Source organism: Ornithodoros turicata, chromosome 1 (assembly GCF_037126465.1).
Source record: "Ornithodoros turicata isolate Travis chromosome 1, ASM3712646v1, whole genome shotgun sequence".
NCBI lineage: Eukaryota > Metazoa > Arthropoda > Arachnida > Ixodida > Argasidae > Ornithodoros > Ornithodoros turicata.
The window spans coordinates 19710997-19727490 of NC_088201.1; the positions used below are offsets into that span (position 1 = coordinate 19710997).

Here is a 16494-nt window from a genome sequence, read left to right on the forward strand (position 1 = left end):
CATAAGGGGTCTCTGGAACTTATTGATGGCAACCTGTCTTGCGACCGAACCGAAATATCCTAATGAAACCTAATCGGGTGATAATCTTACCAGCTATTCAGATGGCAATGGGCTAGAGATCAGCCGTGATAGCTGACAACACTCCGATATCATCGTTCCTGCTCTAAATGTGTACGAACCCCTTAAGTGAAAGGACTGAGTTCCAATTTCGGAATCGTTGGGCGTTGAAAAGCTGGAGTACCAACTGTGCGAAGATATGTGGAAGCCGCTTTCGCTCTATATGCTTATCGCTTTTCCTTTCAGTTACAAATTACCCCGCCGACGTCTCTCTCCGATGTCACCGTGACAATGACGTGCACACTTTCATCTGCTTTTATGCAATGCACGACGTCATGTGGGTTCTCGCGTGCTCCCCGTGTTATTCCCTTGACAAGCAGCGATCTATCGACTATTCGTCTGACCGTATCGAAACGCGTGGTTGATACCCTTCACAGGCTGAAGAAATATGAGGCAGAACCCGTCCCAGCTCATGCCGCGCAACCGAATTGTTCATGTATTTTAAACAAATCCAGCAGCGTTCCGAAGCTCTGACCGCCTCCGATTCATGTACCGCGGCACACACCCTTCACGCCATCCCGTTCAGAGCACATTTATCCCGAACAATTGATCTCACTGACAAGATTTGCGAGACGATATAAAGAGGGCGGCTAAACAGACGGATTTTCTTTCGTTTTCCAAGTTCCTATCTGTTATAGACACTCAAACTGTAGCCCATGATCCCTTGCGAGAGGTCCAACTTTGCGATGCCTCTTCCCCTATTGCTGTTGGCAAATCCCGGCTCAAGATCGAGGAAGGAAAGGAGGAGGGGAAGGGGCGATTCCTGCTGCGGGGAGGATTTCTCCATCCCTACACGTTTGCCAATGGATGACCGCATTTTACGTGGTCGCAAGGCTTCACTCGAGCGAAAAGAGGGATTTCTAGTTGGTGCAGGCCGAAACTTTGATTGATCCTTCTCTGTCAAACCGCGCGAGCAAACTTCAAGGTAAATGTATACTCAACGCTACGCAGACGAGAAGAAAGTAAGAACATCTGAGGGAAAAAAGAAAAAGACAAGAGAAATATAACGCCGAGAGATGGGTGGGTCGTATCAATCACTCGGGAGAATAATCTGTTGCGTTTTATGGCGAAGTAGCATCGTGCTCGCCTTTCACTGCTATAGTAATCGCTATCTGTCATGAGGATAGATCCTAGATGTTCACGCTTCTACATCACGTACGAGAAGATGTCATGTCGACAGTTTGGGAGGGATGAAAGTGGAAACGCATGTATACGAGCGTGTACATATTTTTGCTTATTTAGCGTGTGACAAATCCAGCTCGAAATGGCCTTTTTCCTATTTTACCCGTAGGTAGAACTCTTCAGCGCAACGGAGGTAAGTCGCATGACGTGGGGTCGGCGCAACAGTGCCCCTCTTACCGAGGAGTATCAGTGTTCCGTGGTATTGACAACACCAGTGGGAAACATTATCGCAAACGCAAGAAGTTAATATTGAATATCATAGCGGGGAAAGTTCTATACATTCAAAGCCTGCATGTTGTGCGCACACGCTTGCACAATTAATTATACATGCATACGTTCATTATGCTGCATGTGTGTATCATTAAACAGTCAAAGGTCGGAGTTGTCACAGTAGCCGGGAGTGCAGCGGTCAGGGCGCGCGTGTTTTACAGCGAGTAAATTAAGCTATACTGAGCATCACGTGCTCCTCTCATGCTCGTGCTGAACGCTGCGCAAGCGGCCACGTGGCATGACTGCTGCCTCGCAAACGTATTACAGCTAAATGGTAGCCCCGACTTCGCTGGCGAAATTGAATTTGACGTCGGCTGCGTTTGACCTCAATTCAACCATCCAATTCTCAGTGTATACTGTATAGCGAGATGGCTCCTGCCGATATTCATCCGCGCGAACAAGGAATGCAACGAACTGAACCCGGCGAAAGATAAATGCGAGTAAATGCGCTTTTCGCCGAGCAATCAGGCTCGCGAGGACACCAGAGTGTGAACAGTTACGAAGTTCCCATTCTCATTCCATTTGAAGGGAACACGGGTGTTTCTTTGGCATAGGTATACGCAAATTGCGAGCGTGACGTCGGTCTGAAATGGGACAAGATCTCATCTGTGTAGGCGAGAGTTCCTTTTCTTTGATTTTGCTGTCGGCACGTATCCGCAGTTCTTCTGAATCCATTTCGAATGGGCATTCGATAGCTACTTTGTGTTTGTGTCTAATGAAGAGTTAGTGACGAGCTTGCCACATATATAAGTGTACGGGTGTCACCGCTCGGCAAAATAAGTAGCAGGCTCTTCGTATAAAGGTAGCGTCGCAGGTTCATGTACCAATGCAAGGAAAAGTAAAATATGATGATGATGATGATTAGTATTTTTATTGCGCGGCAGCCAAGTAAAATATGACGTTATTTTACAATACGTTACACGTAGAGCGTTGGTGTCTAGAGGGTTGATTGATTTAAGCTTGTCAAGGTATCTCTTTCCAGCTGTCTGTCCAAGCCCCACACCTTGTTGATGGAAATCAAATGAAACGTTTGAGAAACTCTCACATGTTCAGGCGCACTGACAACGCTTTCTGCATTCTGATAATTCAACTGACAGTACCAGCGGAATGGCCGGGCGGGTTAAGTTAAGGCGTCCCGCTCGATTGGTGGTATTTGGTAGCCAAGGTCGTGCTGAAGACTGGGAGGTGGTGGGTTCGAATCCTATCACCGGTTGTGCTCTCTGAGGTCTTCACTGTGTCTTCCGAGGACTTTCCGGAAGAATGTCGGCACAGTTTCCCGTGAAGTCTGCCCAGGACACATAGTCCCGCCGCCCTTATGCCCCACTCCTTCCTGATGTCCTTTCTCCATCTGTCCACATCTGTATGCCTCTCATAGCCACAGTTGCTTCGCGGCGTTAACACGGAATAAAAAAAAATTGACAGAGCGATTCATTGATGCATTGGGGCCGACAGAAAGAGAATTATACTAACTCCATAGCGTACGTATGAATGTATTACATCATTCGACGAAAACGAACGCTAGTTAGCAACCTAGTCGTACTCTGTAAAAAAAGAAAGAAAAGAAGAAGAAAGAGAGAAAATGAAAAGAAAAGGAAAGTGCGGTCGACAATTGTGTAGCCTAACGCACAACTCCGGAGAGCACCACATGCACCAACGAGATCACCGCACTTATAAAGACGCACCATCATAACGGGAGCAGACAGATACACATTTGCAGAGGTCGTGTTTACAACGACGTACGTGACGCTGAAATTACCATCTAATCAGTCCACCCCATTAGTAGGTAAAAGACGTTTCGTCTTCAGCGTAATTACACTTTTGGCCTGACATGTAGAACGTACGTAGAGTGCTTTAATACTGGCTTTCGTTACAACCGCAACCCTCCGTATGGAAAAACGGCCGTTCACCCTGTATTGTGACACAGGATGTGTGCTAATTAGCAGGCAGCGTCGTGCTCGTCCACGGGGACCCTACTCAACGTCGTCATCTATCCTGAGTGGAGTTTATGCTGCTTATAAAGTTATTCTGTACGGGGATCTGCAAGGAAACGCAAAACATGCAGTCAGCACGATTATTTTCGGGTCGGGAGCCCGGCGTCTATATACCCGAGCGTTAATGACCCTGATGAAAAACTGTTGTGTTCGAAATCATTATAAAGTTCTTTTGAAAAGTTTCATTTGTGGCGTGCATTCCTTAATCACTGGTCATCCTGACAAAGAATCAACGAATCTTATCGAAATAAAGCGCACGTTCTCGAAAGATGAATACTGGATTAGAGAGAAAACTATCTGCTCGTTGCCGAGTACGTTGTGAACAGGTGGTACAGGTGGCAGATCCAACAGGTCAAGCTGCGGGCTTAACAAATAAGAAGCCGAAATGTTTGTCATGATTCTTTTTAATGGGAGGTCTTCTGTTTGGTACATGAGCTTGCGTGTAGTGCATTGCCGAATGTTTATCGAAAGCTGCTGAGATAGTGATTGAAGTCGTCGAAAAAGTCAGACAGTGGCAGAAATCGAACCACGCTCCTCCTGATTGGCGAGATAATAACGATAATGGTGATGATGATAAACGAATCGAAAGCTACACCACGAAGCCATGCGCTTTGTATAATGCGTTACAATACTTAACCAAAACAGGAAACTTTCCCTGGTTGTCCCCCGCATCTAACCAGAAGTCTGTACTGCGAGAATGTTCGGAGACTAAACGTCTACTACTGAATTTCTCAGCGTCTCGCAGACTACAACAGCTGCGAGACATCGTGCGAACAAAATAAGGAGGCTCCCTGTCAGGCTTCGTGACAAAATGCGGTGGAGTTACGTCAGAATCGGCGCGAAGCGTAACGCATATCTTCGTATATCACTTATTATAGTATTATTATCTATATCACGCATATTATATATATATATATATATATATATATATATATATATATATATATCACATTATCTTCGGATACCAAATACGTGGGGGCTGCACCACGATGAATCTAATTCAGTCAGCTACCACTCGGCGATTTCCAAGTCAAACATAGCCAAGCCGGGTAGGTGGTGACCAAGTTCGACTTCACTTCTGTTAGATACTGCGCCTTCATTCTTTCTGTCCTACCCCAACCACTGTCATCAAAAGAGTTGTTCTTTCTGTCCTCAATGGTAACAGATCTCTCCCCACGTTATTGCTTCCATGGTAGGGGAACGAATGATACGTGGATATCGCTTTTCGTAATTAATCGCGACCTGTGACGTCACAACAAAAATAATCATATATCCTCTCCGTTTTGTTCTTTTATGGCTGTTGTGTTTACGCTTAATAACTTTCGAGTGAGGGACATCGTAAGTGTGCGTTCACTCGGCAAGATACTGGCGAAAGAACTTCATACGCAGTGGCTATACCATTAATTTTAGGGTACATCTACATTACTTTCAAAAGAGCGTTCGACCACAACTGAGCCACTCGTTGAACAATTACTTCTAATAGAGGGCTAATAAAAGAGCCCCATTTCTTTCTTTTAATCCTCCTCCTCCTCATCATCATCATCATCAAAAGAGCCGTATTACTCTACACTGTTAAAACGGAGCTTCACTACACATCACGCTCCTGGCGCTTCTAAACTACCTGCGGGATACCACGCTTCTTAGCAGCCTGTGACATCGTTGGTGGAACGGTGGAAGATCGGTGCTCCACATCGACTCGGTGATAGACCTTGACTGCTCTCGGAGCTTGATTGCCAACTAAGTTTTTTTTTCTTTCTTTCTCTCTCTTCCAAAGGAATAGCAAGCCGTCTTGTCCTGGCTGACTTCTCCTGCCCAATAAACAGCCCCACCCCACCCCACGCTCCTAGCCAACCACCATGCCGAATAATAATATTCTGGCTCCAGCTGATCTGTTGAAAATGGGAGGAGGCACCTATCGTGGACACATTATACATGTCCAAGATATAGGCGCCTCCTCCTGTTAACAGTCTATAGGGCCCAAATACACTGGGGTCTCTTGGACCTCGATACCCTGTAGCTTTCGTGCATGAGCTTCAGCATACGTACTCAGTCGTAAGCTGTCCGTATATTGAGGGAAAATGGCGGGCAGGCAGTCCGCGTCTTACTACCCCCTCCATAAGACAGTCTACCGTTTATAAGACGAATGCTCCTCCGCAATTTGTCCCGCGAGGCCAGTGGAATAGTCGCTGCTGCCGATAATGGAAGTACGTCCGCCTGAGGCTTTCTCAGGAGTCCACCAATGCTGTGCGCAATTCATTTCATCTCTGGCGTTGAGTCAAAAAAACGTCAACTTGAGAGGCACAGTCAAATTAGCCGTCACTCAGAGCTGTCGCCTCTGTCGGGGGGGTTGAAAACGGCTGGCAGGTTTGCTGTTGCCGCCGCAGTCTGTTTATTTTGCCTTCCTCCACTGTGGTAACCGGATACATTGATTACTGACAGATAAAAATAGCCCGATTAGCTTCGCAATGAGGGGTGGTTAGAGATTGCTGGTTACAAAGTTAGTTCTTATAGCATCTTTTGGTCAGAATGCTGCTTATAAACGTTTATTGGGCGACGAAGCTTTGCTACGATACGATGCCAGCACGGTAGGCGCTGCTCCAAAACACCATTGGCGTTTTTCTATGACAGACAGTAGACACTTTTGACACAAGTGGCCTGCTGTGATGAACGGGTTCAGTGCCTTCTGTGTGTGTGTTTGTTGCTTAATGTCTGAGTGGAGGTAGGTCAGCGTGCCCACGCGAGAGAGCCAGGGGAGAAAAAGCATTAGCGAAACCCTGTTTGCATTTTTCGCCCGGGTAGCCGCTGCCACACCCGATTGCCGTGAACTATAATATAAGTAATTATGAATGAACAAGTTACTCACTCTTTATTATTATTCGACGGCTAGAATTCAGTGACTACGTTGAAGCAGAAAATTTTTCTCAGTGTGTGGTTCCTCTCAAATTTACTGTAGTGATAAAAAAATTAAGTAATGTCAAAAGCTCTCGATTCTATTCATAACTATACTTCTCTTGACGTATTCCAAATAAGTTTTTTTTTAGTTGAACGCCGAAACCAGTTTTGGACATCTGTTTCTCTACACAGTGCAGGGAATGTGGTTGTTTTCCCAAGTTTCGCAGGTGATTACACGACACTAGAAAGAATACTCGGAAAATACAAGTGTCGTTCAAGGTTCACCGAGGCTTTTGGTCCAGAAAAATCTGTGAGTAAATGTAATCGAATAAAACTTCACTAATTGCAATCCTTCTCGGGTCAGCGACACGTGCAGCAGCGGCAGCTATCATGGCGGCGAGCAATCTGTCTGTGGCTGTGGAACAGTGTTCCTTGTGAAGAACGTCAAACCAGCTGAGATTTTGCAAATATTAATGGCACAGTAAGGGCAACAAACGATGTCAAAGGGAAAAGTGTATACGAATGATGCAGACGGTTTGCCGAAGGACGGCATATATGTTGACGAATGAACCATACGGACACGTTCGTCCGACTGCAGTCACCCCAGTGAACATCGCAGGCGTTGAGCAAGCCATCTTCGAGAACCGGCGAGTAACATTTCGGGAAATTGCAGCCCAGCATAATATTAGTGTCGGCAGTGTGGAGATAATCATTCACGAGCACTTACTGTTCCGCTAAGTCTGTGCCAGATGAAAGATGAAAGTCACTGAAAAGGTTAGCTAGCTGTAGGAGTCGAACCCACATCTTCTGGATTGCCAGTCCAGGGCTCTACCAATTGAGCTAAGCTAACATGCCTTCTCAGCGACTTCCAGGGTGCGTCATCTGAAGGGACAAACCAGCCACTCTCTCTCTCACTCATCCTCCTTTCACTCTTACATTTTTGCTCACTCACACACACATTCATAATTTCTTAGGCAAATTGAGGCTTTGTATGTATTTGTCCCTTCTATGTTGTTCCAGCCTCAGAACATCAGTTCTCTCATGTCCCCCCTGTGCCAGATGGATTCCCCGACACCTTACTTGTGACCAGAAGGGAGCGCGCATGGCAGTCCCTGAGAGCAGCTGCTGAACCGGTTTGAATCCGAGGGGGACGAATTTTTGCAGTCATCACATGTGATGAGACCTGGATGCATCATGTCACCCCAGAGCCAAAATAAAGCAGCATGGATTGGCGACATAAGGCTTCCCGCCGCCAAAGAAAAGCAAGATGCAGCCGTGGAATTCATTGGGAACTGCCTTCTGGGGCATGCTTTTTTTTCGTCCATGTAGGCGCCGTGCGAAACGGCGCAAGGAAAGGCCTGGGATGTTGTCGGAAGGGTCTTCTTCTTTATGACAATGCGTGCCCGGCATCACACGGCGAATATGACGGTAGCAACCCTGGCCGAAATCCGCTGGGAGGTTTTGCCCCATGCCCCTTACAGCCCAGATTTAGCCCCAATCGATTACCATTTGTTTGGGCCCGTTTTTGAGCACCTTGGAATAAGGACGTTCCGCACAGATGAAGCCCTCCAGAAAGATGCAGTGGCTACGACAGCGGCACACTTGTTTCTGCGCGAAAGGCATCAAGTCGCCACAGCTATGGCAGTGGTGTCTAGATACGCACGGCGAATACTTTGAAAAACTGACGTAGTTTTGTGCTTCCTGAATTTTTCATTGGATTTAAAGAAATAAGTGTCGGTCAAACCTCAACGACCCTTGTACAAGAAGCCCAGGCCAAGATAACTGCATCAGTTCCCCGTCGAATAATCTCACTGAGCAAGAAAACTGGTTCATCCAAGAATGAGACTGCCGATAGGTGGCGCCCTTCTTTATTTTTTTAGAACACTGTGTATGGAAAAGAAAGTGGTATTTGAACTGTAGTAAATATTTTTCAATTGCGAACCAGCGCTTATCTCTGTCGCATTTCACGCAGTGCTTTCTAAGTTTTCTATTCACAGCTGTAGCTGTACTTTTCTTTGTTTGCTATGTTTATTTCGTTTGTGTTTTTGTTCGAATTGGTTACTGACAATGAAACCGAAAAGTGCGTTCTAAAATTAACGAAAGCTAAATAAAAAACAACAACACACGCATGAAGTAGCGATGACTGAGGAAAGTTGACTTAAAAGACAACATTTGTACGCATTGTGAGAACGTATCAGGTTTCTCTGTACTGTGCGCGTAATGCCCATCAGACACGACTCTAAAACCCTCGTGGAGCACCCATTTACGCACCACGTATAATTTGCGACGTTTTTGATCTGGTCTTTTCGGTCTGTTTCAAAGACTGCACTACCTCGGGCAGTGCTTATTTGGGGAAGAATTTTGCCCACGGGCGTGAGCCAAATGAGGACGGAGAACGATTAGAGCAACGCAGTGGCAGCACGAAAAAAAAAAAAAAAAAGAAAAAGTAAGGAAAGAGAGAGAGAGAGAGAAAGAGCGAAAGTAAACGTTCATCGCACAGATTAACATGGTAGGAAAGAATAGCGGCATGGCGCTAAATGAAGGATGCAGGACACATATTCATACATTTGTGTGTGCGTACATACAAAGAATGCATTGCATTTATGTGCAGGAAACTTTTACCACGTATACTGCAAGTAACTTAACGGAATTTTAACGGATGGAATTCTTTTAAAGGTACCCAAAGCAGCAGACAGGCAGTCGATATGTTGGCAGCGTGGTTTAACAGTCTGTTGCTTGTAAGCCCACAGCAGTTATACGTGTGAGAGAGCACCCTTTTTTAGTTTAACTAGCAAAATGGCGTAAAAGGGCTGCGTGTGGCGTCTGGTGGGAAATAATCCACAATTCGTCAAGCAACAGTGATACGAGTATTATATGTACCGGAAAATCATGCCGAGAATTATTTGCTGCTCTCGATGGTTACGTAGCCGGCACGTAGCCGACTTTTTTCGTTTTAGACCCAGTGTTATGCGCATGTGGTGTAGTTTTGCCGCAGTACTCGACGAGAAGTAATGCAAAGTTGGTGGCAACTATGACACTCTGTTGCCGTAGTTTTCAATTCAATTTTCTAAAAGACTATTTTGTGCAGTTGGGACGAAAATTGTGACATAAGAGTACTGAGGGTCAAGCTATCGAATAGAAAAACTTTCTGACTGATTGGCAAAAAAATAAAAATGGAGATGTTAGTCCTGAGTTCCACTAGTTTACGGTGCGTTTAAATTGACATCTGAAAATCGACAACCCCAAGAAATTATTATTATTATTATTGTTATTTATTATTATTTATTGGTCCATCAAGGGGCCTTTAGGCCATTACATGAGGGAGTGAGCAACACACTGGCACTGTACATCAAACAATGAACATAGACTGAAAAAACAAGAAAAAAAACACACAAAAAAGACAGCAGACAGAAAAAGATTATAACAAGGTGAAAAGCAAAGAATATATCTACGTTAGAGAGCAATGATGTGCGTGTACATGGAGCTTTAAGTTTTGTACCAAGATGAAAAAGCGGGTCGCGGTTTATCCAAATCCGCTCTCTACTCTCTAGAATGGCAGCTTCACAACATAACACACCCAACCCTGCCAACCAGAGCACGTACGACAACGTTATCATTTCTGGTTTGAAGGGAGAACGGTGCACACGCCTCGGCATTTTCAAAACATGAGAAGACGATATCAATCTGGACGGTCGTTGGCTAAGAGCGTGTTATGCGGTGAAGTTCTGTTTTACAGCGTCAGCTGTTAAGGGCAGACCCACTCGAGATCGCGTGGTCGGCGTCCGCGGAAAACGCGCTTCACGTGACCCCCGCAGAATGTAACGTGTGATCCAAGCGATCGAGACTCATCCTATGGCGGAAATTCCCAAGCGGTGAACTGCAATTTCTCGCTCGTTTCTTGCTGTAGGTACCGGCCTCGGTGACTCAGTCGGTAGCGTGTTCGCCTTCTGATCCTGAGATGGTGGGTTCGATCCCGGCCGAGGACGCCAGCAACTTGGTGGCAGGGTACAGGTTGCTTAGGCACGCCGTCTTCCGCGAGGGACGTTAAATACGGGGTGCCGTGTGGTGAGCTTTCATCGCGCGTTAAAGAACCCTCAGGTGGGCAAAAGCAATTCACAGACCAACCGCTGTGGCGTCGCTCATGTCAATTGTCTCGCGACGTAAACCCCCAGTTATTAGTTATTGTTATTATTCTTGCTGTAGGCAGATGAAACTTGGTACGCAGATTGGAAATGCCTCTGGCCTCATCGATCCGCATTGACCTCGTGATTCGCTAATTCTGATCGGCACGCCTCTTTATGTAACTTCCACAAAATCTTGACCGCCAAGCGGTCCACAAATGCGATCTTGACCTCAAACGATAGGAAATTTAAAATTTCACGCACCTATCCCAATTTGCGCGGTAGCTACCGTTCGAAACCTGGACGCGGGTGATATTTTACAGCGTCAGCTGAAAATGCGCGTCACGTGACACCCGCAGGAATCCAACCAGCAATACAAAGAGGTTTAACTCATACTCGTAAGATAAAACATTTGAGAAAAGAATAGGTTTATCCATCACACCCAGTGTGCGAAAACATGTCTTGAAAGAGCGGAGAGACCGGATTGGTGGCGACGAGACACCGTATGATGCGAGGGGTGACGTTACGAAGCCACGACCGGATTGGACGATAGACATCGTGCCCTCCTAGGTAGCTCAGTCGGTAACGTGTTGGTTTGCTGATCGCGGGTTCAAACCCGGCCGAGGACGGTAGCAATCTGGGGGAGGTAAACATTGCTTCCAGCACCGTATATCGGAGATTTCCAGCGCACGTCAAAAGGACCCCAGGTGGTCAAAATTATCCGCAGTCCTTCCCTGCGGCAGGTGCAACATGTCGCCCTACTATAGGTAGACAAACATAACTGTGTAACATCACGACACCATTATTATAGACATCGTATGATGATGCACCATTTCAACCATTCTATTATAAGAACCATTAAGCATAGGTTCACAAACAGCTGACGCTGGAAATCGCGTTACAATTGCGTAACCGTCCCTTCAATTGTTTGAGTAGTGCAATGGTACGTAAAAGCAGAGAAAAAAAGTGCGAGAACGGATGCATGGACGAGCACAACTGCTGGGACGTGCTCAGTTCTTCGTCCAGATTGCTTCAGAAGCGGTGGCAAAATGCGCGTCTTGCAATACTCTTCACGTTCCCTTCGCATGGCGTCGTAACGTTGATGGAGAAGCGTTGTACATCAAATGAGGGACTGAAACCGAAACGAATATCGGTTCGGTTACGGTTCATGTCAGAACTCTGAAAGCGGTTGCGGTTACGGGATTCGCCGTTTTAATATTACCGGTTAATTAATGTTACCGGTAACCAGACAGTTGAACCGGTATTTTTTCGGTTTTCTCTGTGATGTATCTGCAAGAATAGGTGTATGTCGCAAAATGGAGCTACAAAGTGCAAACGGGTAAAAATGGTCAGATTTATATGTAGCGCTCTGAAAGTGTGGTGCAGTGCCATCTGCTAGGTCGAAGAAAGTCAACTCTTTCTTCGGCGCACTTTTGCCGTTTGCGACATTCCCCGTAAAACCATTTGTTGCGGTCTCTATTATGTCGTGCACATTCCTTTCGCTCGTGCTGCAACAAGCTACGAGGTATATAAGAACAACTGCGTGCGTTCAGTGGTTAAGCAAACAGATGTGAAAACAACAACAGCAACAATGTGCAGCGCGTCGTATCTTAAGTGATCGCAATACTACAGTTCATAACTCATAATCATAAGTACGCAATACATGTCATATACGATGCGTATGTCATCCGATTATGGGTCCAAGCGCATATAAGATGGTATGTTGTCTACACAACTTCTGAAAGAAAAACATATGACGAAGAGATCTACCTCGGTAATATGAACTTCTCAGAAGTGGGGTAGGGTGCTGTGGCTACCACGGGAAAACATCCCATGTCATCCATCATGTTTTCCATCATTTATTATTGTTGTTGTTGTTCAACAGCCAGAAGCACGTACTACTGGTACTGCACCACTAACCAGAGTTGTAAGGCGATACAAATATCGCATAAGTTGTTCGCGTTCACGCTTGAATCGATTCATATGAACCGGTAACCGAAATCACATTTTTCGATTCAGGTAACGGTTTCGGTTAATTGCCGACGGTGAATTGCGGTTACGTTCCGGTTACGGTTCTTGAAAAAATTCGGGTTCCAAGCGGATTTCCGTTCCGTTCCGGTTTCAGTCCCTGCACCAAATCGAATGATCAGCTTATTGTCCTTCTCGCGCCCACTTCGTGCAGTATCCTGACAGCAAACTGCACTCTAAAAACAGATGGTGGTGGTGATGCCTGCCGAAATTGGCCTAAAGTTTCTGAAAAGAGAACTTGACCACATAACACAGTTAACACCAGCCAGCATTCATAGCGCTATCACACTGTCCCGTGACTTGCTGAGGACGTTTTATAACACATTGCGAATAGTATATTAATGGCGAATTCGCGTGGTCATTTCATGGTCGATTTCTTAGCCACATTCTGAGCACTTGTGTTCGCTTGGTGAAAACGTAGCAATCTCGCGTGGCGTTTTCCTAGCGCCAGGAATCTACCAGCTAGCACTTTTTTTTTTTTTTGCCCGGTCCCGATCTGGCCGGGCAGTGGGTTGCCCAACTGTAGCCGGTGTCGTTACATTCGCACCGCGACGGCCCACATTGACCCTGATTGGCCCGCACGCCAAAGTCAACATGGTATAAACAACGATAATTAGCCGAGGCAGGCTACAAACATGGACGGCACAAACACGTAAGCCTCCAACGCCCTGATAACAAACAACTCAGGAACTCAGGCAATTATGAACTGCATAGTGCCACAAAAATGGGGTACGCCCCCCGTTTTCAGCAAATAAGTTGAAAGAACGATGTCACTCGCAATGATGGTTGGCTGGAAGCGTGCTCTGTGGTGAAGTTTATTTTCAGCAACGTGATCCGAGCGAGTAACACCGCTTCTGAGCACTCATGTTTGGGTGACAACTGCCACGTGACCCGGCACGGGCGCAAGGCTATCGATATCCGTGCGCTAGGTCGTGTTGCCACATTTTGACCACCCGAATTCGCGATAAATGTTACAGAAAAGACACAGGCCTCTGGTATTCAATAACCGGAAGGCAGAACAACAATGTCATTCGAAGTGCTGATGAGTCATGAGCGTGTCATACGGTGAAGTTCTGTAACGATGTCGCCCGTTTAAGCGTGGCCGACTACAGCAAGCAGTTCCACCACCACCACCACCACCAATCATCATCATCATCATTATCTGTCACGATGTCGGCTCGTGTGTGGCTAACAACGGCGAGCCAATATTGTCAATCCCATCTGTTTCTTTTTGTGTGTGTTTTTAGCGTGTGCGCAGCTCATCAATTGCGCTTGTCCATGTAACCATTTTGTAATTTCTTCAGGCGCTATGATTCCATGCACTAGGGAGAGTAATTGTGTGATGGATTTGGATATATCGATTACTCGCATTTTCATTCTCTCAAAGGGAAAAAAAAAGAAAGAACAGTGTGAAAAGAAAACCAGAAGGAGTAAATCTAACTCGATATATTTCGGTGTTCTATTTAAAAAGTGAAATTTCTTGTAATGAAAATCGAGAGGCAAAATGCAAAACAGGCCATCGATTTCTAGGTCGTGCAAGATTTAGATTCATTTGACGCTTGCAATCGTATTAAAACGTAGTTACGAACAATTACGCGTTACTCAGAAAGTTAGTTTCGATATTAATTACAGCGACTATATAGCCAGACGATTTTTAGGGATAGTCAAGGAAGTAACTGCGCTGGTCGCCCCTATGTTAGAAATATGTGTCCGTAATTAGTTGAAACCTGCTGAGTCTAGTACGAAACCTTGCGGGGATGTAACTTTACAAAATGACTAACGCGCAGAAAAAAAAAAAAAAAAAAACACACACACACGAGAAAATGCAAAGGAGTTTCGTGGCCAGGGAATTATACTAAGGCACGGAGAATATTATCCGACGTTGTTATGCAAATGTTGGTCTTGGTATTCTGACCTTTACCTTTGACTTGGTAAGCATTCGTCGTGCACGTTGATCCCATTACGAACGTTTCGGTGTTAGTGAGTCTTACTAAAGAAGCCTGACGTTAGTTGTGATGCAGCTCAAACGTATTAGCGTAAAACCTCAGAAACGGAGACGACTGATGCGTGTAGGGACAGGGAGCAGGGTTGCTGCTATACTGGGAAAAATTAAGGCAAGGCTTTGCCTGTAAAGGATTGATCCGCCGTAGAAGAAATGAAAGCTTAAAACTTCATTCCACCGAATTCCAAACTTCGAACCCGTTCGATAAACTTAATTCTACTTCGAGAGAACAATTTAGCCGTCACCATCACGTTGGAATTCCCATTTTAATGAAACTAACGCGCGCTCGGGGTACGAACACATCTCTCTTCCCTATTTTGCCTCACGGAAATTGAATTTTTTTTTCTTCCTTATATGTATTCTCTGCGAACACGTGCCAGATGTTAGGAGTTTCTCTGCGTGTTTTGAAGTCTATCCGTCTGGTTTGTATTGTGGCATGCTCGCGCAGTCCATCCATCCTGTCAGTGAACAGTTTTTAGCCCATATCGGCGTGCTTTCTGTCATCCCTATCTGAGAGTAGGATGCACAGTTCAAATGGAACCGTACTTAGCTCATTTCACTTCATCCTCGTATCTAATTTTCATCTGATGCCTCGCATGTAATGGGGTAGGGTATGTATACCCCAGGGGTGAGCGTCCTAGGAGACATGGAAGCACTCCGGATTTATGCGGCATCTCACGCGGCACGTTCGGCGGCATTATCTTCGGCTTATCGAGCTCGACTGTCCGGACTCTCACTTTGGCAGCGCTGGTGGTCACCTGAAAGTGTACCTCCCCCTCCACGGCATCAGTGCGCTCCTATGCCCCGCCAATGTGGACTGATCGCAGGCCTCCTGTATGTGACCACATTCCCGGTCTTCTGAAGAAAAGCTATTTCTTCCGCTGTTGCTCATCAACTGACGCTGGATCACCTCAACGCAGCTTATTTTCAGTTACTCCTAGTGTGCACCGATGGATCAGTGTCTCGAGGCGGATCAATGGCAGGCTTCTACATCCCACATGAAAACCTTGAAGCGGCGCAGAAACTTCCCTACGAAACGTTATCTACCGAATCGGAGCTCTTTGCCATAGTGGCCGCGTTAAAACACACCGCGGTGTCTGCGCATGGAGCGGTGTCACGCTCGTCACGCACGTAAGTCACGCTCAAGTGAGAGTAAGGTGGCGCTTGAGGTTCTGGCAAACTATTGTACCAGAACAGTCGGTGGCCTAGACACAATAATCATCGAAACATACAACCGGCTTCTATCCTCCTGCCATAGCCTACGCTTGCAATGGGTACCCAGTCACATTGGCCTGCATAGAAACACGCGCGCAGACGCCTTAGCATGTCGTGCCCATGAGGATGTCACCTTGAATAGCCGAATCCGTCACAGCAGCATCCGGCAGCTTGAAGAGGGCGCTGTCCGGTTCAACGATCATCTCCGGTCCATCGACCTGACCATGGATTTTGTTGCATCACACCACTGCTCGTGTAGAGAAGCGTCTATTTTACACCCACTACGCCTCAATATCGCCAGGATTCCTCTGCTTCTCTATAAGATGGGCCTTTTCCACTCGCCAACATGTCCTACTTGCGCTGTTGAAGCTGATATTTCTCATCTTCTCCTCGACTGCCGCAGATTCGCCACCCTTCGAACCATCCTCAAACGACGCCTACTCGAGCTGCGGTGCACAGGGATTTCCTTACACCCCCCCCCCCTGCATTTTTGCACACCCCCCCTGAAGTGTCTCAGGTGACCCCACCCAGCTCGGCCACCAACACGTTCTGGTAGAGAGTCCGGCGCAGCAAATTACATCCTGTACTGTCAAACTTGGGCTATAGGACCACAGCCATGCAGATGATCGTACCATGCATTTGTCCAATCTGTGTGCTAGGTATCCATTGAGCTTCG

General features: G+C 46.3%; 1 non-coding gene across 1 annotated transcript; it reads right to left on the reverse strand.

Annotated features, from left to right (window-relative positions):
- Nucleotides 1–7229: 7229 nt before the first annotated feature.
- Nucleotides 7230–7302, reverse strand: Trnaa-ggc (transfer RNA alanine (anticodon GGC)). Its single transcript has one exon. It is a non-coding gene; the product is annotated as a tRNA-Ala (tRNA).
- Between the last annotated feature and the right edge of the window lie 9192 nt (nt 7303–16494).